This window comes from Mus musculus, chromosome 18 (genome assembly GCF_000001635.26).
Source record: "Mus musculus strain C57BL/6J chromosome 18, GRCm38.p6 C57BL/6J".
Taxonomy (NCBI): Eukaryota; Metazoa; Chordata; class Mammalia; order Rodentia; family Muridae; genus Mus; species Mus musculus.
Window position 1 is genome coordinate 82,901,332 of NC_000084.6, and position 20,338 is coordinate 82,921,669.

Below are 20,338 nucleotides of genomic sequence, written 5' to 3' on the forward strand. Positions count from 1 at the left end.
GAAGCATTGTTGCATTGTATGTTTGTACACCAGGGGCATGCATGGTGCCCCTGGGAGAGACCCAAAGACTATGTCAGATTCCTTGGAAATGAAGTTATAGATGGTTGTGAGATGCCACGTGTGTGCTGGGAACAGGGCCCTGGAGCTGTAGATCCCTTGGCTTCTGAGCCAGCCAGCCCTATTTTAATCATTTTTGAGACAGGGGCTCACTGTGAAACTCAGGTAGACTTGAAGTCACTGTCCTCCGTTGGCCTGTCAGATGCTGGGGTTACATACAGGATTGTAAGATTTTACAGTCCTTGTGTGACTACAGTTCTGCGGTTTAGGTTTTTAGAATTCTTCTTGTTGTGTTTTCCTGTGACAGATAGAAAATTTTAGTATGGGATGTGTGAGAGCATGCCTTTGTATTTAAGGATACAGCGAAATTTCCCGGCACTGAGGAGGGTCACAAGTTTAGCTATGTGATACTTCACAATTAAGACCCTGAAAAAAAAACAAAAACAAAAAACCACCACCACCACCAACAACAACAGCTAAGGTGCTTTCCTAGTTTGTTCCAAAGGACTGTTTCTTACAATTGGAAATATCAGCAAAAACCGAATACGAAGGTTTCCTAAAGAATACAAACCATAGGATTGGTGCTTAGTATCGGTTTGCCTAACAGTTTCTCTGCCCCACTCAGAACGCACCACCCCCTCCCCGTGCTAACAACTGCAGCAGCTCAACTGCAGCTTTAAAAAAAGGTTGCGGGGGAGGGGCTGGAAAGCAGAAGGGTCTCATTTCCACCCTGCTGGAGCTGGTAATTTACTCTCTGGGAACAAGGGGCACAGAGACCACCACTTCGGTTTAAGGCTTCCTTTCACATTGCCAGTTCCCCTACTTTGGGCCCGTATGGCAACTCAAAGCACCCCCCACCCCCAGACAACTGCGCAGCCCCTCCCCCTGGCGCCTGGTGACAGGCCAGCCCAGCACTGCAGGGAGACCCGGCTGAGGGGCAGCCCCTCCTCTCTGGGGTCCCTGGCTTTTGTAAATTTGTCAGCCCATCCGTGAACTTTGTTTGAACAGAGTTCAGCACTCAGTGGAGGATTGTTTTGTATTATAGCTCACAGCGAAGCACATCTCTTCTGTATTTATTTTAAATAAAGGCTTTCTAGAAGCCGAAGGGTTTAAGCCACAGGAAATAAAGAAGGAAAAGTGTTCCTCTGGAGCCTGCCCGGATAGCAGTTACTCGAAGGCCTCATGTTCTGCACACCCAGGAGCGGCTGGAGAGGCAAGAGGCCAAGCTGGTCAGCCCTGGAATTAACTGCATGAAGTCAAAAGTGCTGACGTACCCGGAGGAAGCTTCCCTGCTGGAGTCTGCCGGGGACATAAGCTCAGCCCGTGCAGGCTCTCCCTGGGCAGGTCCTCAGAGAAAGGGGCAGGGCCTCACACAGGGAACATGGATGCAGTGTGTGTGTGTGTGTGTGTGTGTGTGTGTGTGTGTGTGTGTGCCTGCGCGCGCACATCTGTGCTTAGGGACACAAGCCTAGGTCTGTACCAACAGTATTCTATAAAAATAGGCAAAACAAAAAAAACGTCACCAGGGAAAACAGGAATGATTTCAAAAGCGATTCACGTTGGCAGAGCATTATTGCAATCTAAGAGAGTACTCTTAGGCTTCCAGGTATTTTCAGACATCTTTCATTATAATGCAGTTTAATAATATCGACTTCATCAGCAACTACTTGGGGAGGGATCTATGCTCTTAAAAACCGACCTGTCTCCATGCTGACATACCCTGAAAACAACCGGAACTGATTTTCACATTTGCTTTCCTTTTATTTCAAATGATATAATTTTCAGGACACTGAATGACTCAGCAAGTAATGGTGCTTGCCACTATGCCTGAAGACCTGAGTCTGAGCGACCCCACCCCCAGTTGTGTTCTGACCCCCCTCACTTGAGCTACCTCTGGAAAGCACACTACTCCTTCTTCAAATATGAATGGGTAAGTGCAATAAAAATTTTAATTGGCAAATATTAATTGTGCAGGGGCTGGGGCTTCATAAGGACACTTTTATACAAGCATATAAGGTACTTGAGCATATGCCCCACCCCCTCCCTGACACTCCCTCCCCCTCCTCTCAGTTCCCTTTGTTCTGCTAGACAGTTACATTTCTTGTTCATAGTGAGTCCCACTTTTTACATAGTCAGTATACATTTTTGCTAAATTGTAAGTCGATTATTTTGCCTCTACACAATCATGAGAAAAAAAAAAAGTAGGAGTCTTCCACTTCGGTAAGAGCCCTGGGCATTCAGCCCACAGAGTTTTGGTTCATAGGCAGTGTGCATCTTGTAAAAAATGTGCTTCCATCTTGGCTTTGCACACTAGCTAGAAGCGCAGAGGAAATTTCCATTATCTGTAACCAGCCGGCCTGTCTTGTGCTAACCCTGGCTGAGTCCATACCTTACCCCTGTTTCATTCACTTTCTCTAATTATTTCTTGTCCTGATTTCTTTCTGGGTATATATATATATGTTTTGTTCATTTAAAATTCGAGACAGGTTCTTACTAGGTAGCCCAGGCTGCTGTAAGCTCGCCATCCTCCTGCCTCAGCACTCTGAGTGCTGGGATTACAGTTGTGTGTCCCCACGCCTCGTTGTACACAGTACAACAGGGGTTGTTCCTTGTACAACAGGAGTGCAAAGGGATGATAAAGTGAAAAAGATGGCAGCTCACGTGGGTGACATACCTGGGGTATGGATGGGATTCAGAAAAGACATCACAGAATTTTTGTAAGTACAGATGACTAATAAATAAATAAATAAATAAATAAATAATAGAATAACTGTAGCTATGGAGTTTGTGACTGTCGTGAGAAAATCTACTTCTGGCTTTGTCCTTTGCAAAATTGCTGTTTCACCAGCAAGGCTATGGTTTCTGTCAGGTGAGAGGTTACCACTGTGCCCAAAGCTGCTGCATTCCCCCTCCGCCCGGCTGCTTGCCAGCTCTCCCCACTGGTCTCCTGGTGAACTCGGAGCCTCTCTGTTGGCATCTGACAAATGGGCTAACTATACCCTCTTCCTCCTGAGTTACTGTACCAGAGCATCTGGCACAAAATAAAATTGCTTATGAGACTCCGATCAGGTAGAACCAACCTTTTGACATCAGCTAAGAACTGCACAGTTGACCTAGGGGAAAAATCGCACACACAAGACTCATAATGCTTGAAATTAACAATTATATATTGGGCTGGATTCATAGCTGTTCTTGGCACATATGGCCCACAGGCTGCAGGTTATGGGATAATAAGCGCGCAATCAATTCTGTTTTTAAATTAGCACTTGATTTAATGCCTGGCTTCAAGAAATAAATGTGGAATCAATGAACAAATGTACAATTGTGGAAAAATAACAAATATTTAGTTACACTTTTGGTACGATACTCATTTATCATCATTAACTGATTAATTAATTATTATATGATTTTTTGTTGTTGTTGTTTTGTTTTTAAACCCAGGGTGGCTTTGAACTTTGATCTTCCAGCTTTGGCCTCCGCATCTCCGCTCATTGTGTCTGCTCTGATGATCTTGTTTAAACGGTGACTGCCAGGATGAAATTCTGTGAAAGTGTTTGCTGGACAAACTTTTAACAATCTAATACATGTCCTCCACATTTCCCATTCACCCCGTAATGCTGTCACAAGGGCCGCAATTGAGAGTGAGAGCCTGTGCGTTGTTGACACAGTAGAGATCAAAGCATGCATCTCTGAAAGATTCCTTGTGGACCCCCAAATTTGAGCTCGTGCCTTTGGGGTACTCCCTGAAACACCACCATCCATGTGAACGTAGAGCACTTCTCCACTGACCAAAGACCAGGCTGGACTCAGGCTGCAGAGACCGCAGCTCTAACTCAAGGTTCTCCCATGGGGCCAGAAGGCTTGGCATCACTTAGAGCTCAGCTGCATTTGTCAATGCGTCCCCAACGTCTGTTAATTTCTCAGTTCCTTTATGTTTATCTGCTTTAGCACATTTCCTCAAATTTTCTACCTTACTTTTGGCAGGATGCGAGTGAGATTTTATTTTAAAAGAAGTTGTTCGTAAGTCTCCCATAAACTCTTAAGAATTCTAAACCAGAGAGGGTTTGACTCAAAGCAGCTCTCTCCTTGGCTCTGTGTAGACGCAGGCCTGCTGGTACCACAGGTTAGGAAAGAGGAGCTGCTGGATTCCTGCTGCTGCTTATAAGGCCTGCAAACACTGAGTCAGCCAGAGGGGAATCCATCATTGTGGGTCACAGAAAAATTCCTGAGGTTTGTTTTTAGTGAAGTTCTCGTCATTTCATTAACAAGTTTATTATTGCTTTTCAAATTACTGGCTTCCATTTATAATTATTTCTCCCAGTGTTGATAATTGAATCAAGGCTGTGTGTGTGTGTGTGTGTGTGTGTGTGTGTGTGCCTGCCAGCCAGCCATGTGGCCAGGCATTTACCAGGATCCTTCATCTCCAGCCCACTTCTGTCTTTCTTGAAGGAAGCAAAATTACACCCAGCTATATTCTCTAACACGGATTAGCCTCGAGGACATGAGGGAGGTGAAATTATACTTGTTGAAAAAGACAAGTACTGGAGGATCCAGGTCCCCAGAGTAGTCAAATGCAGAGACAGAAAGTAGGGTGGTGAATGCCAGTGGCCTGGGGAGGGGAGGGGAAGGGAGGGAGGACTGAAGTGTTTAATAGCTTGCAGTTTCTGTAGGAATGATGAAAACGTTCCAGGCACACATAGCCGAGATACTGACACGACTTTGTGAAAATGTACCAGTTGTACCTTTAAAACTGGTTTAAACCGTCCATTTTCCTTTGTTATTGAGACCTCCTAGTTACCGTACCTAGTCTATTAACACAATGGCCCTGGGAGTCCCAGATCTGGCAAAATCTCCTAGATCCTGTGATAACTGACTTTCCTCCTACTGAGCCCTGTGGGCGCCTGCTGCTGTCTTTTAAACCCTATCCCTTCTCAGAGAAGGGCCTGAAAGTTTCTTCCCCTTTCAGTAAGGCTGCGCTCAGCTACCAGGACCGAAGGAGACATGGCCGCTTCCCTCATTTTCTTCCCAGTACTGTTGGGAAAGTTCCCGTCGACTCGCACACGCCATCAGTTATGCGTGGCAACATCTAATGAGATTTGGGGGGCTGAGACGGTTGAGAGTTTTGCTGCTGTTAGGATGTGTGGTGTTAATAGGCCACAACCTGCCTGCTAAGAAATTAACATGCTGTGTGAGATTATGAGAGAAGTTAGTAAGGAAAACGCCCCTCTTTCTCAAACCTAGGGACCCTTGCAGAAGGGGACGCTTATTGAATTTGTCTCTCCTTAAATGAATTCTACTCCGTGGCCCCGTTCCTTTTATTCTTCAAACCATTATGGCCCACATCTGTGGAGAGCTGCATCAGCCATTCTGAAGCCAGCTGTTGCTGGGCCTTTTAGTTAGGATGAAATTAGGAACAGACCGAGGGTCGTCTACCTGCTGTGAAGCCACCAAAACCTGCAAATAGTGAGAAATGTAGCTGCCTGGCTTAAACAGTCAGGGCAACTCCACACCCTTTGTGGCTCTGGGATTCAACGGTGCTATTTGTTAACACTACCTGTTGTTGTACCCCTCAAAGATACAAAACAGCAAAAATCAGTGAAAGAAAACCTGTGTGTTAGGAAGAACAGTACATGAGCCAGTGTGAAGAATTTTAGAGTTTATTTTGTTTGTTTGTTTGTACTTCAACTGGGGGGGGTGGGAAGCGGGGGGACAAAGGAAAGATTCTTAAAATGATGATTCTGTGAGAAAATACTTAAGATTTCTGCACTGGGGGAAAAACTGAGTAAAGCATTCTTGTCATGGAAGACATGGGCACAGTCTGTACAGAATCCTCGGGCTTAGCTGCGGTAGAGGGATGAGCAAGTTTTCAAAGTGTTTGAAAGAACATGAGGATCTCAGCTTCGATCGGATCACTGACCCTGAATTATCTGGTACATCAGTGACCACAGAAGACTGCCTTTAGTCAGGACCTTCTCAGTGTAAGCAGGGGACTATCTGGCTACAGTTCCCATCCACCAGACATCAGAGGTGGCTGTGTGTGTGTGTGTGTGTGTGTGTGTGTGTGTGTCTTCTTTTCTATTAGTCATCCTTAAATAGAATGAAAATTCAAGAGAACGGAGATAGCCCTAAACCAAGATGAGAGGCATCCCATGCCATCGGCCTAGGCTCATGTGTGTTAAGCATTTCAGGATGACTGACTTTCAGCACAGCAGCACGGCCCTCCAAGGGGTCACCTTGGGTTAACTTCCTACTCACACCTCCAAGGTGAGGAGGCCCCATCTTCCCCCTCATCTGTACTCTCAATAGGGAGAAATCTGAGTTCTTTAGACTCCACGGGAAGGGAAGACTTTTAGAAAGAAAGCTAAGTTAGGATTGGGGCCCTATTTTTTTGGACAACAGCAAACACAGAATTTCTGTTTCTACACAAAATGTTTCTCATTCCTAACCAGTTTAACCTGGAGCCTCACCGGAAACACCTAGAAATACCTGTGGGTGATATAAATCAAATTTAGAGTGTGTTCCCTTTGAATTTCTGCCTTTAAACATTCCCTTTGTATACTTAAGTTAGTTCACAGAGCAAAAGACTGCCCTTGGCTCGGGAAAATGCACCAGTCTTCTTTCTAAGCTATAATTCTCAGTCTTAATGAATTTGAAGAGAGATAGGATTAATATTTACAGGTGTGGTCCCCTCCCCTCACTGGGCTTATATTTTGAACTTGTATGCCTAGTATATCCTGGTAGTTTGCTGTGGCTTTCATGTTTTAACACAGTTTCACTTCAGGCTTTCTGACAGGCAAGGCCTTTCCTGGGGGAGTGGAGACAAGCCTTTTACTCTTAGCTCCTCTTTATTGGAACCCCTTAAGAACATTTCTTATCTAAACATCCCAGATCAGGGAACACAGCTTCCCCATCAAATCACTAGAAGGAGCAGAGATTCAAACCCTGAGCCAATCACTCCTTAGGCAGCAGCAGAGGGGAGTTAGTGCTCTCTTCCGCTCCTGTGTTGTCAGCCAGAGGGATCAGACAGTTTAGCGGTATAAATACCCAAATACTAACCATTAACATTGTGGCTTTGCTTGGCTTGAATATTCTAATTTAAATAGACCTTTCAGAACAGGAGGGGGCCCACACCCCCAAGAACTCCTAGGGGTTTGTACCTTGCTGTATAAATCATGAAGGGCTTTTTTTTGTTTGTTTGTTTTGTTTAAAGATACTCGAGGATACAGAACAGCTGCAGTATGGTTGCATCAATAGCATGAGAACCCTCTCAAATTCATTTTTATACCATTGTTCTCTGTGTGCAGAGCAGTCTAGCACTGGTTTTCTGACAATAAACAATGACCATGGTAAAATGCATTTCCACTTAGTAACAAACCCGCCTGCCTTCAGGCTGCCTTTTCTAGGTTTGTTTGTCACATGGGCACCAGAATCGGACTCTTGCCCATCTATCAGATTTCACTCTCAGATTTCGAATGTATTGTCCAGGGATGTGCAAGAAACCCATCTGAAAGCACAATATTATTGTAGACAGAGGAGCAGCGAACGCAGTCGCATGGGAGTGACTGGAGGAGGCTCTCTGGTTGACTGGAGAAAAGGAGGCAAGCTATGAAAACGATAGACTTTTATGTTGAGCAGTTTTTTTTTTCTTTTAAAATTTCTTTCTCTTTCTTATTGTTTATTGCTCCAACTTGTCAATTTTTCAACACATGGAAATTATTAATGCAATCTGTAGTCGGAAACTAGAAAAACTAGGCAGATAGAAGCCTCTTGCTTCTATCTGGGTTTTACTATGGATGAGTATCGATTTAAAAATACAACACCCCCCCAAGCTTCAATTAAAATGTGCTATGAATTTTTGAATCTGTGTTGGAGATTGTGCACACACATGTAATATCTACACATGCTATTTATAATGTCATTAGCTGAATTGGGTGACGCTTTTCTTATGAATTTTCATTGGGTATTGTCATGAATTGTGGGCACTCCGATAGTTTTCTGTGAATCAGACTTAAATGCGATTGTTCAGGAATACATCCCACTTAAGCATTCAGGCTGAAACTAGCAACAATTGGCCGTGACCTTTAACATGCCTGCTTTCCAAATTAGTGCCGACCATTAATCACACGGATCTTACATTTTATGATTCGAGGGCCGTTCCTCACGGGCCTCCTCCCTCTGCGCCCCCTCCTCGGCGGAAACACACGCATGCACACGGAAACATCTCACTCTCAGCCAGGCCCCCGCCCGATTGCCAGCTCTGCCAGGGTACAAGCGCCGCCCTTTGCAGCTCGTCCGCACAGGAGTTTCTATTGCAAAACCAGTGGCCAGGGAGGGCCCCCGAGCTGCACGAGCAGTGAGGGTAAACACGAGGAAAAGCCACCGCGAAAGGTAACCGCCCGGATCTTGGCGCTGATTGTTCGGCAGAGCCAACTCGGGCGTCTTGACCCGAATGCATCTCCACTGCGGAGTTATCACGCTCAGCAGACGAACAATATGGCCAAGAGCCTGGTGGGAGAAGATAGTGCCCCTCCGCAGGCCACAGCTCCCCTGGCCTACGTCACCGCGGATCGCGGGGCGCGCTCCCCGGCCCCTCCTCCTCTCTCCTCCTTCTGCTCCAGCTCCCCTCCCCCCTCCCTCAGCCCCTCCCTGCCAAGTACCAAGAAAGCTTTGGGGAGTCAAATCAAGATTTTGATTCATAGACTCAATATATTGTCACTAACTACGACCCACGGAGGGTAGTTATAGGGTAGGGTGAGGGTGGGGGGTGCAAATGAAGTTTTCAGAACCAAAGCAAAATGAGGCGAACTTTGAAGACACAAGTAAACAGCCACGATGATAACCGAGTCCAAGCTCCACTCTGCCCCAGAGCTGTCCTGTTCTTCCCAAAGCATGCGGACTCCCAGACTCGCTCCCGTGAAGTTCAGGGGACACGCGCGCTTCTGAGGTTGCGTTCAGGGTGAACACCGTTTGGTGTGGGCTCGAGGCTCAGCGTCCAGTTGCTTAAGTTGGCAGGTCACGCATCCCAAGCACCTCTGCACGTATGTGTGTGTGTGTGTGGGGGGGGGGGTGCGCGCGTAAACAGCCTTCAGGAACTGGAGCTTCGGCAACCTGAGACCTTATGCAGAGGGGCGACCACTAGCCGCCGACGTCGTGATTCAGGGCTATTAGGGGAGGAATTATCTAGGTCTGAGTCATCGTGAGCCTCCAGACTTTCTCCGCAGTGTGGCAGAACTTTGTGCTGATGAGACAATAGTGGAGCGTGTGCGTTTCCTACAGGGCAGACCATTCCCGGGCTGGGGGAAGCCTCGGGCCTGCTCAGGCCGTGGACGCCGGGTCCCCTTCACTGCACAGTGCAGTCCCTCCGAGCCCTGCTGGCGCCTGGGCCCCCGCGGGGCCGGTGCGTCCCGGGCGCGCGCGCGACGCGCGGAGGGGGGCCGGGCGCGTGGCGGGTCCCGCGCGTCCTCGCGCGTCCCCCGCGCCAGGGCGCAGCTGGCGCGGTCGGTCTAGAGCAGCGCTCGGCTCCGCGCCGCGGGCGCTCTGCTTCACCTTCAGATGCGCGGGGCGTGCGCGTCCTCCTCCTGGGGCCCGCCGCCTCCCCGCCAAGGTAGGGGCCGTAGGGCGGGGGGGGGGGGGCTTCCTGGCTCAGATGGGGGAGGACCAACAAGCAAGGCCGGGAAGGTCGGGACCCACTACGTGCATAAGACCCTGCTGTGCCCCGTGGGGTGGGGGCGCGCTGGGCAGGGGGCGCGCCCTGTAGAAGGTCTCTGGCGCCAGGAGGGCGACTTGGCTTTCTGTGTTGATAGTTACTCCGCTCTGCGATTCCAGGAGAGGAGAAGATGAAACTTCGGGCGGCAGGGAGAACGCCCGGGAGGTGGCTTTTACCGCAGTGGAGGGGCGGGGTGGGGGCCGGGGTGGGAGCGCGGAAGAGGCTCTGGCTTTGTACACTTCGTCAAAGGCGACGCGGGAGGAGGGGAGCTCGGATGCGCTCTCATCCATTAGGAGACAAAGAGCAAATTGCCTTACTTTAAAGTAAAACGCTCTGGCTAATGAAGGTGGGTGATGGGCGGCGGGGCCGAAGGAGCCGTTTCAATTATTAAGGGTTTGGCGGAGGGGATCGATGCCTGTGGGCACAGAGCGCCGCTGCCTAGGGGACGTGTTTGCGTATTTGTGTTTGGTGGTGGTGGTGGTGGGTGTTCTCACTGTCCCCTCCCCGGACTCCTGCCCGTCAGCGGGGAGATTTGAGTGACCCCCAGCACTGAAGAAGTGGGATCTCTAGAAAGGGAAGTTCGCGTAGGGGTGGGGGCGGGGGCGAGGTTCTGGAAGTGACTCGGAGTGGGCTAGGAAGGAGATCAGCGCGGCGGGGACTCCACAGAATTGCGATTTGCCTTGCTGGGCCATGGCAGAGTGGGGGTGGGGGACTTATTGATAACCATAGATGTGTGTATATTTGTACGTACACACATACACACGAATTTCACACCCGGGTGTGTGAAAGAGGAGAAGAACGCAGTGGGGTGTATGCTGCGGGGGTGGGGTAGGGGTTGGAAAGGCGCCTCCTCTGCCATTTCCAGGGAGAACATACCGAATAGTTAAGATCAGTATTTAGATTAAACCGCCTCGTGAAGTTTTAAAGAAACTTTGTCTGAATAAGTTTGTCAAAAGCCAGGCCACTGAGGTCTTTAAGCCAGCGGTTCATGGAGGAAAGTCGGTGTGCGATGAGTATCAGGCTTTGTGAGTCGGGAAGCCAGTGGATCCCTAATCTGCAATTAGGTCTCCAGAGAACCAGCCTTTTACCCGAAAAATGTGGGTCTGTAAGTCAGCCGCATCCATCACCAGCGTTAACAAGCTCTCCACAGCCGATCAGCCCAGTTCCCCCAACCCCCAGCTTCGGGGCTGTGTGTAGCTACCTCATTGCCTGGCTTGCTGACCAAGAGTCACTTGGTTTCTGGGTGAGCACAGATCAACTTGCTCGGCCCCTCTTTTGAAATATATTCATTCGGTGTCTTATTTAATCCAGATGCACAAAAAGCCATTTACTGCTTCGTTGTTGGTTTACATATTTCTGAAAAGGCGACTGGTGTAACCTGTGGAATTTGAAATGCAAATAAAAGCCTGTGGGAGTTGAGGCAGAACAAATCGGCACTTATAAAGTGAAAAAGATTGAATGTCTTTGAAATCATTGCAGGAGAAAAAGAACTGGAGGGGACTGTGATTATTCCCCCCAGAGAGTGGATTGTGACGTCAGGTCTTTTTGGAAAAGATGTTATTTTTAAGGTCTTGAAGCCCGGGTATGTGAAGTGCTTTACAGGAAAAACAGATTACAAGATTAACATCTGTTAACATGATCGTTTATCTCCAGCCAAAAATAGGTCAGTTCTTTCTTAAGGAAACATGCTTGCTTCAGCAAGCTTAAATAATAAAATAACGACTCTAAAAATTAGGACCGAACATTTGTTATAATCTGAGTCGTGAAAACAATTTTTAATTATTAAATCACTCAAAGGTCAAAGTCCTTTTTGGGGTGTTGAGAACAACTCTACTCCGAGTCTACCCGCCCCGATGACTGCCCCCCCCCCCCTTTACTCTGGGCTCCCTGTTCTAGTTGCCTATTTCCCTTTTTGTCCATTGTGGAAGTACGCGATATATTTAAATGGTATTCTCTGACTCCGGCCTCGTTAGGGAGACAGACTCTGCATAGATGGCTAACTTTTCAAAGCTCTGCTGTTGTTTTACCATTAAATGGAACGGCACGGAGGGGAAAGAGAAAAGAAACTGCCTTGCAAAGTCTCCCTGCCCCCTGGGTTTGAGTGACGGCTCTGTTGGCCAATCCGCAGCAGCTTTCTCTATCCCGGAGGTAATTTGGGGTGTGTGTGTGAGCGCGCGCACGCGCGACCACGCGCCCGTGTATCGGCCCAGAGTCGGGCCAGACGCGCGCATCCACAGGCTCCCGCATTTGCACAGATGTGTGCTGTAGACGTGGACACGCTTTTATCCAAGTCTGTCCAGCTAGATGCGCACGCAGCAGTCCAAGTGGAGACCCTGCCCCCTCCCAACGTCTTCCTACGAAGACTGGGCAGTAGAGACACTTTCGGATTCAAGTCGAAACCTGCCACATGGAAAGGAAAGAGGAACGATTGATAACACTTCTCAGACATTGGGAACCCAGGAGCAGTTTTATCCTCCTGGTTTCAGGCTCCGGTGGAGTCGCGTCGTGGCCACTTGCGGATAGCAAACATGCAGAGGTCGGGGTTTGTGGGAAAGGGATATTAACTCCATATAAAAGTGAAGGACACCGTTGTTCTCCCAACTTCCAATTTCATTCTCTCAAGAGTCCGTGGTACATTCTAGAACGCGAGCTGTTTATGGTTAATGAAAGTTCTGACCAGTGCTGCGCCCTAGCCCCGACTGCTCCGCACAATGGGTACATTCACTGGCAGAGTATCACGGGCCACACCACGCTGCCTACTGTCTGAATCCGCTCCACTTAGGAACGTCCGTAGAAATAGGACTCACTTCAGGACCTGAACGCGCCGGACCTGGACTGCCTAGTTTGTGTTTCAATGCTGGGCCTTTGGGGAGCTTGGTGGTCTGCCTTGTGATTCACTAGGGGTGGTGGTGGTGGTGAAGATGCAGTGTGGGGTTAAATACACGCGTGCGCTTCCCTTTCTAGAGACCCCTGTGGGGACCACAGACCTTGGAAGGCACAGTGTCCACACCAGGTCTGCAGTGTCTGCGTGCACCGAGGTCACCTCGAGGGTGCCCCCGCCCCGAGAGTTCCCACTTAGTTACTAGGTGTTGTCAGTTCGCGTATCTCCTCCTACGCGGGCCGTTTCCACCCAACCGGATCGCCACTCCTTTCGGCCCTCTCTCCAATCTCTGCAAGCCCGCGGCTTGAGGAATGGGTATGTCGTTGCATTAAATCATTCCTATTTCTGTGTGTCCCGGCCGCCCGGCGCCGCTGGGGGGGCGTGGGACTGGGTGGCTGGTGAGGGGTGGGGGTGGGGGGTGTGGAGGGGGGGGGAGGTTGCGCGGGGGCAGGGCACCACCTGCCCGCCCTAGAGGCGTGGCGTGCTGCTGGGGGCGGGACACCCACCTGCCTGTCCCCGGGGCGGGGGCGGCGGCCGCTTGTTGCTGGGCTGCGGGCTTCGGGCTGCGGGGGGCGGGCCGTGGGCGGGGCGCTGAAGGGGAGGCCCCGGTCGGCCGCCCCCTCTTCTCCGGCGCCCGCCCCCCGCCCCCGTCATGTGGAACGGACGTCACACGCCTTCACTGTAACCCAAGAAGTGAAAGAGACGGGGACCCGCAAGCCCAACTTCGCACCGTAACAAAGGCTTGGGGGTCCGTGCGGGCCGTGGGGGCGCGGGCCGTAGGGGCGGGGCGTGGGCACGGGGGAAGTGGGGGGAGGGGCGGCGAACTCGTGGGGGCAGCGGCGTGGGCGAGCGTGGGCGGGGAGGGGTGGCCCGGCCGGGCGGGGGGGTTTACAGAGGCGCGGCGGGGCTTCGCGGCCCAGCACCGCGGGCAGGCCAAGTAATTGGTTTCTATTTTAAACTTCACTTTGTTCTGTTGGAGGTGGGTGGGGAGGGGAGACGCGCCCCCTCTGGGGGGCGGTTATGTAAGTCTCCACACCTGAGTTGGGCCCTGCTTCTCCGGGGCGGGAGTGGCTGGTGGGTACGGAGTGCTGGCGGCTCTGGGGGAAAAGGGGGGGCTCTGTGGTCTACGCGTGAGACCTAATCGATGCCTGGGTGCAGAGGAGGCCCGAATGGACATTGGGTTATTTCTAGAAGCCCAGATGTGTCCTTGGGCTGGGGCGGGCCTCCCAGGGTGTCCATTGAGTAACAAAGAACCGAGTGCTTGAACCTCTGGTCCACTCGCGGTGCCCACTTAACCAGCAAGTCTCGGAAGGAACTTTAGACGGCGTCTTAATTAAAGGTACAGTAGAAAGTCACGTCCCGGTGAACCTACCATTAAGTCTTGAATGTTGATTAAATGTAATTTAAAAATTGATGTGCGCGCTGACCGGCGTAGAAGCAAAGAGGATAGCTCCCCAGCAGGATCTTTCCAGATTACGTTTTTAAACCTTCCTATTAATATGATTGGAGTATTTCGGTTTGGAATGTGTTACTTTAAGGAACTAGGCATGCCTGTTATTTGATATGATACTCGCTACTGCCCTGGACACAAGAGTCCTTTTCTTTTTTATCACTCATTTATTCCTCGCATTCTTCAATTGTTGAGACAAAATAGCTGTGTATTTTTATTTACACAGACCGGCGAGAATTAAATATACCTCAGTACTGTTGTGCGTTAATCTAAGGCCCCCCCCCCCAACAAAATTAGAGATGGAGTTGAGCTGCCCTGGTGTCAGGGGTGTGAGTTGGGTCACTGGATGGAGACAGCTTTAGTTCCACGAGAGTGACCCCATAGCCATCTCGAATGGGCTCTGCGATAAACTGAGCTCAAGGGAAGGCTCCCACACTGTTTTGATAATCAAATTAAAATCCTGATGTGTTAAGATAAATACATGTCCAATATTTTCTTAGTTCATTAGGAGAACTTTGTTTCCTTACACTTGCTAATACTGAAGCCCTCAGAGTACATTAGCATTCAAAAAAGAGAGGCCATCCCAGTGGGTCTGTTATAAAGCTTGCAAGAGAAGCAAGGCATGCCTTTCCAAAAGGAAACAAAACCCAGTAGCTTGCTCTTAGGCTGCTCACTGCTCCCAAAAGTGGACAGAAAGAAGGGAATCTTGATTATTTGCTGTGCTGGGCTTTGAAAAATGTAATGCATAAAATCACCCTAGGGCCCCAAACTTTAACTTTAGTATGTGTGTGTGTGTGTGTGTGTGTGTGTGTGTGTGTGTGTGATAACTAATTGCCAATGAGACCTCATGGTAGCTCACTTACCTTGGAAGTTTCTGAGCACTTACTTGTAAATGCCTTGTAGTGGCAACTAAAGCACCTTTAAAAGATTTCCGGGGATGATGAAATCTTATCTATTTCTTCACTTCACACGGAGTCCCAGAGACTCCATTAAAGTGAACTGAGAGAAGCAACCCCCCCCCCCCCACCGGGCCACACTGTGTCTCTCCACTTTCATAAATGAAACTTTTAGCTCCGTTTGTCTTACTGTTTCCTACCAGGAGATATCTGAGTTTTATAAGTGGGGCAGTTGATGTGATTAAGTTTAGCAACAATTATGTGTAAGAGAAAAAAGATTCTTTAAACATACTTTGAAGTGGGGAATACTCAAACAGATGGCTCCCAGTCTTCCACTGGGGGAAGCTGGTAATGTACCCTGGCAACTTAAGTGTTTAGTCATGGCTCCCTTCTCGAAAAACCAGTCCTGAGTTTAAGGGGTTGTTGTAAATTTTTTTTTGTGTATTCATACTCCAGGATATGTTTTGGCCTTATTCACAATTTACCAGAAGGAATCTTTGAAAAAGAATTTCGTGGGAGTGGCATTGAGTGGGACTGGAGGTTGTGTGTAGAATTTCAGCTGCGTTATACCTTAAGGCCATGGAAATAGGAGCCGAAATGTAAGCTGATTCTGTTGGGCAGTAGGAGGGAGCATGCCCTAGCCTGCGTGCTCTCCTATTATAATATTGCTCCTTTAGAGGGTCGCCTGGTCACCTCGCTGCTGTTTCTTTCACACTGGACTTTCAATTTAGGAGAAAAGGACAGGTGTTAATTGTGGCACACTATAAGAAACCTTTTGCTTATACAATCACTAGGTCCACAACCAAAGCAAACATGGCTGTCACTGTTCAGGGGACCTATCAGTTTTCACTTTGGTTTTTTTCGACTGGCCATATTTATCCCGAATCGCCCACATTGCTGTTAACGCTGCATATGGACTTGATCCTAATTAATAGAACTCGTGGACGAAAGGAGAAAACACAGTTAGTTAGGTATTTAATTTATAAACTTTTGAACCTGGGACTATCATTCTTTCCTCAAAAGCACAGCTTAGCAAATTCGTGTTTTTATGTTCAGTGCTTGGGACAAGCTAATCTGATGCTGTTCTTTTAAAAATGGATCTCTTTGTTAGCCCCCCCACCCTCAAGTTCTGGAAACTTCGGGGAAATCCCCTCCCTCCCCATCTTCCTGAGCATGCCGCCCCCACCCTGCCTCGACCCCCCAGCTGCGTTGTAGTCCACCGGAGTTTTGCTTGGTGCTTCACTAGGCTTCTCCAGGCTGCTTACAATTCGGCATCTCTGACCTTAGCTTCCAGATTTATTCACGTGGAAGCATGAGGGACTAATTTCATTACTCCGGAGCTGGCAGGGCAGGCGAGCGACCCCTCTGGTGCTGCTGGGAACTGCATCTCCTCGGGAGCTGCGTTTTCCCAGCAAGCCCAGCTTCAGGATGTAGGGCTGTTGTGCAGCCCGAGGAAGGAAGGGGCTTCTGGAATCCGAAGCTGTGTGCGTCCCTGACTGGGAGGAACTTGGAGAAGCCGAGAGGCAGGTGTGAATGTGGACCCTGGAGATGCTCAGGGACAGTGGGTAGGGTTTTACTCTTGTCCGCTTTGGCTCTGACTGGTCCTGCGGGGCCCCGATCCCAGCCCCTCTGCACCAGACTGCCCGGAGTGTCTGAGTGTAGAAGCAGCCACCTGTTCAGGGTGTAGAGTATCAGGGGGCGTCGGAGGGGCAGCTTTCCGCTCAGGCCCTGGCCCTCATCCTTCTTTCTCTCACTAGCAGGCTGGGCGGGAGGTAAGACCTTTTTCCTCTGTTCTGAGAGAGCACCCTTCCTCTCCTGTCCTGCCCAGGAGGGTGGGCGGGAGTCTTTTTGTTATTGGAAGCCAGCTATGATTATTTCAGAATTTTCTAGAATTTTTGAAAATTACCAAAAACCCAATTTAAGAAAGGAATCCTATCTAGTGTTTCTATTTTTTGGCGAATTTATTAATAAAATTAACGTTATGGAAGGACACGTGAAGGGAGACATTGTGGATTTGGAATGTTTATCCAAACCTTATGAAAACAAAAACAAACAAACAAACAAACAAACAACCAACCCTCTACTTTAAAGTAATTTTATTCCAAGGAGATATACTTGGGGCATATGAGTACATTTCTGGGACTGTAAATGTCCTGTCCTGTCTCTTGAGGTAAATGAGGTATATTTCCGAAGGATTGGGGAAATTGGCAGTTGCAACTGTCCTCTTTGCCTCCTTTATCCTCTGCATCTGCCTACACGTGACGCTGGCAGCTGTGGCCTTCCCTGCCAGATTGGGAGCGGTGGTGTTTGTGTGGAAGGGGCTGCTTCCCCGGGCACACATCAGAATTGTCAAGAAGTATAATTTTGTGCCTCTCTCTACATGCCTTAAAAGTAGTTTTTCAAGGAAGATCTGGCATTTAATCTTCAGCCCAAATGGTCCTGGAAATTACTAAGCAGAGTAATTAGAACTAGAGCTATTTTTAGAAAGCAGGCATGTAAATATATGTTAAGTAATGAGTAAGACACAAAACTGGAGAACAGAGGAAAAAAAAATAATCCGAGGAGCAGTTTCATCAGATGTCTCTCTGTTCCAGGCTGTGCTCTTTCTGGGAGGTTGTTTTTCTCTGGGTGTTTTTGAGTCAGGAATTTAATGAAGTTGCTACAGTCCGAACTCTTTTTATTTTTCCATACAGTCTGTAATGGCAGAGTTCTGACTGTCTCCGTGGCCGTGGGGGGAGGTCGACCCGTGTCTTACTGGTTTATTTCCAAGCTGAGCTGAGCAGGTGTTTTATTCCTTCGGTACAGGTAGACTTGTCTCTCGATGCCTCTCATACCCTGGGGACCAGATGATGCCAGGGCCTCCTGCACACAGCGGGCCTGCCCTCCTCCTGCCCAGGCGAAGGTGATGCCTAGAGATTGCAATATGGTGTTACCTTTCCAGACCTAGAGGGAGACTCAAACCTGGAGGCACTCGGTTGAACCTAATATTTTGCTAATGGACAGGCAAAAGCCAACCCTCCCACCCCCACCCCTGAATCCTTAGTACTTCAGAAGTCCCTCCAATCGTCTCCGCCTCCTCCCATGTGAAAGGGGAAGGGACAATTTGTCTAGGAATTTTTGTCCTTTGTTTCAGCGGAGGGCAACATGCGCCTGCCTTTACCATGTGGTTTTGTTTAACCTATATTGCGTGAGCTGACGAGAGCTGGGCTGGACAGTGATTTATTTTGGCGTTCGAGAATGTTCTTTGAAATTGAGTACAGGCAGGGATGCATTGGAAGTTGTGCCCAGAGGTGGCTGTGGCCTCAGCAGCTTCTTCAGCTGGGATTTATGAGTGGTGAGTGAGGCCTGTGTTTATGGGAAATAGTTTGCCATTAAGTGTCGAGTGACTATACAAATTTAGAGAACCCCAGAGTTAGACAGGAGCGGTTAAAACTTATCCTTGGGGGTGAGCCTAAAGGTCTGTCGGTCAGAAAGAGAACTCTAGTTCCTTACTGTTTCTGTGATTTTTAACCCAGAGCTCAAAATGTGTGTCCCCCCCCCCATCTTAAGGGCTTAGTCCCCCCCAACCCCCAACCCTGCTGCCCCAAGGTGATCCAGTAAGTAGCCTGCCATATTCTTGGCTTCCTGAGTTTACTGATGATTTCATAGATTTAGAGTTTCCTAATTTTACTGAAGTTCTGCGGTGTTGTGGAATTCTATACATGTGGAGTTGGAGTTTGGCTTCTGACAGTCTTCTCTGCACCCTCTAGCTGGGGGTTTTGGTGGTTAGACTGTATTTACTTCACAAGAGATGTGTGTTCTGAGATGATTCAGGAGGGCATCCACCTGCCTTGTCACCATTGACCTCCATTCCTGACCAGTGTGGAGCTGTGCTGCCCCAGGGCCCCAGAGCCTCTGGACACTGTTGTCTTCTCAGATGGCTTCATTATCCTTCATTTCCTGGTTTCCCTGTTTAAAGGAAAGAAGCAGACACATACGCTTGGTCACATGTGTGCCCCCAAGCCATGCACCGTGCACTCTGTAGGTTGTGCACTGCCCGGAGTTTGAACAGTGGAACTGTGCCTTGCCTTGGACACACGTCACACTGAGATGACCGGTGACTTAGTATTTCTGTAACCCTCTGAGAAAAATGCCATCATCTGTTGATAATTATATCCTCAAGATCCAGATGGATCTTCCAGTCGTACTAGTACTTACCGTGTCCTTAGCATGACCCATTAACATGATGACAGCATTCTTTCCTGGAGAAGTACCTGGCGTGAAGCCATAATGGCCATTGTGATGAGGGCAGCACATGACCCAGGCACCGGATTGTCTTCCTTTCCTCAGAAATGACTTCTCACTGAACAAAAGATTGAGAGGGGAGAAGGATGGTCTTGGTCCTAAGACTGACAGTAAGTGTGTCTGGGGTATGAGCACTCTCCATAGCAACACAAACCTGAGGACGGTTCCATGGAATCACAGGATTAGTGGTAGGATTAAAATTAGCCTCTGTGAATTACCCTGGTGACAGAAAGGCAGAGCACGTTAATGGTTTTACTGGTAGACGGGCTTATCACCTGTTTTCTAGGTTGGTGGAAGATTGTAGGCTATCCTGAATGTTAACTTTAGGGAGCGGTTCCTGCTCCCAACCCACACACATTTTAAAGTGTCCGTCTCAGCTGGAACTTGGGATCTGATTGTGCAATGTGTTCCTGTTGCGGGGCACACGTGCAGGGGCAGCTGGAACATGTGGTATAGGCATTCAGTCCTGCTGTCTGCGAGAACAGTCACCCATTTTAGAAAGTGCATTACATCTTTTGGCTCAGACAGGCTTCCTTAGGTGCTTACACAGGGGTGGGTTGTAATTAGTCCTTCTGCAGCTCAGAGGATGGGAGATACATGTCCTGCCACTGGGTTGTGCTACAGTCTTAGGGGGTAAGTTAACATCTGGAGCCTCGCTCTGAGCTGGATAAGGTGACTCTAGTGTGGCTTTTCTTTTCTTTTTTCTTTTCCCTCCTCCATCCCTCCCTCACTACTCCCTCCCTCCCACATCCCTCCCACCTACCCACTCTCCCTCCCGTGTTTCTTTTTGTTTTCTTTTGAGACTGGTCTCACTGTACACCAGGGTACTGCTTTCACGGTCATTTGCATTTCTTTATTAATTTCTGTTTGGACTTTACTGTATCTAGTTGACTTAGAGGTAGGTGATTTGGTGGGGGGGGGGGTAAACCTGCAGTTCTGTATATGCTGAATTGCAGGAAAATCTGGTCATTCGGGCAAGGCCATAGATGGGGTGGGGCTTGGCCTGGGTTCTTAGCACTGGGTTGCTTTTCTTTCCAGGATATTGGCACTGAATACACTCAGCT

The 20,338-nt window shown here is 48.9% G+C and overlaps 1 protein-coding gene and 2 long non-coding RNA genes across 13 annotated transcripts in view; 2 read left to right on the forward strand and 1 right to left on the reverse strand.

Moving 5' to 3' along the window:
* Positions 1–715: 715 nt before the first annotated feature.
* Gm30889 (predicted gene, 30889) lies at positions 716–4,345 on the forward strand. Its single transcript, NR_166715.1, has 3 exons — positions 716–799; positions 1,843–1,987; positions 3,499–4,345. It is a non-coding gene; the product is annotated as a predicted gene, 30889 (long non-coding RNA).
* A 4,011-nt stretch (positions 4,346–8,356) lies between these two features.
* Positions 8,357–20,338, forward strand: part of Zfp516 (zinc finger protein 516) — a 95,627-nt gene continuing 83,645 nt past the window's right edge. The window contains exon 1 of one of the 11 annotated variants that reach the window (XM_030250515.1): positions 8,357–8,445. The gene's annotated coding sequence lies outside the window, so the exon portion shown is untranslated. Of the gene's footprint in view, positions 8,446–9,164; positions 9,662–9,732; positions 9,929–9,978; positions 10,110–12,153; positions 12,960–13,300; positions 13,393–13,606; positions 13,984–14,004; positions 16,518–19,290; positions 19,385–20,338 lie in introns of those variants that run through there. The other 10 variants (XM_006526504.4, NM_183033.2, XM_011247085.3 and 7 more) reach the window with 10 other exon arrangements.
* 4930592I03Rik (RIKEN cDNA 4930592I03 gene) lies at positions 17,074–19,229 on the reverse strand. Its single transcript, NR_033307.1, has 3 exons — positions 19,188–19,229; positions 18,820–18,938; positions 17,074–17,899 (listed from the first exon to the last, which is right to left on the reverse strand). It is a non-coding gene; the product is annotated as an RIKEN cDNA 4930592I03 gene (long non-coding RNA).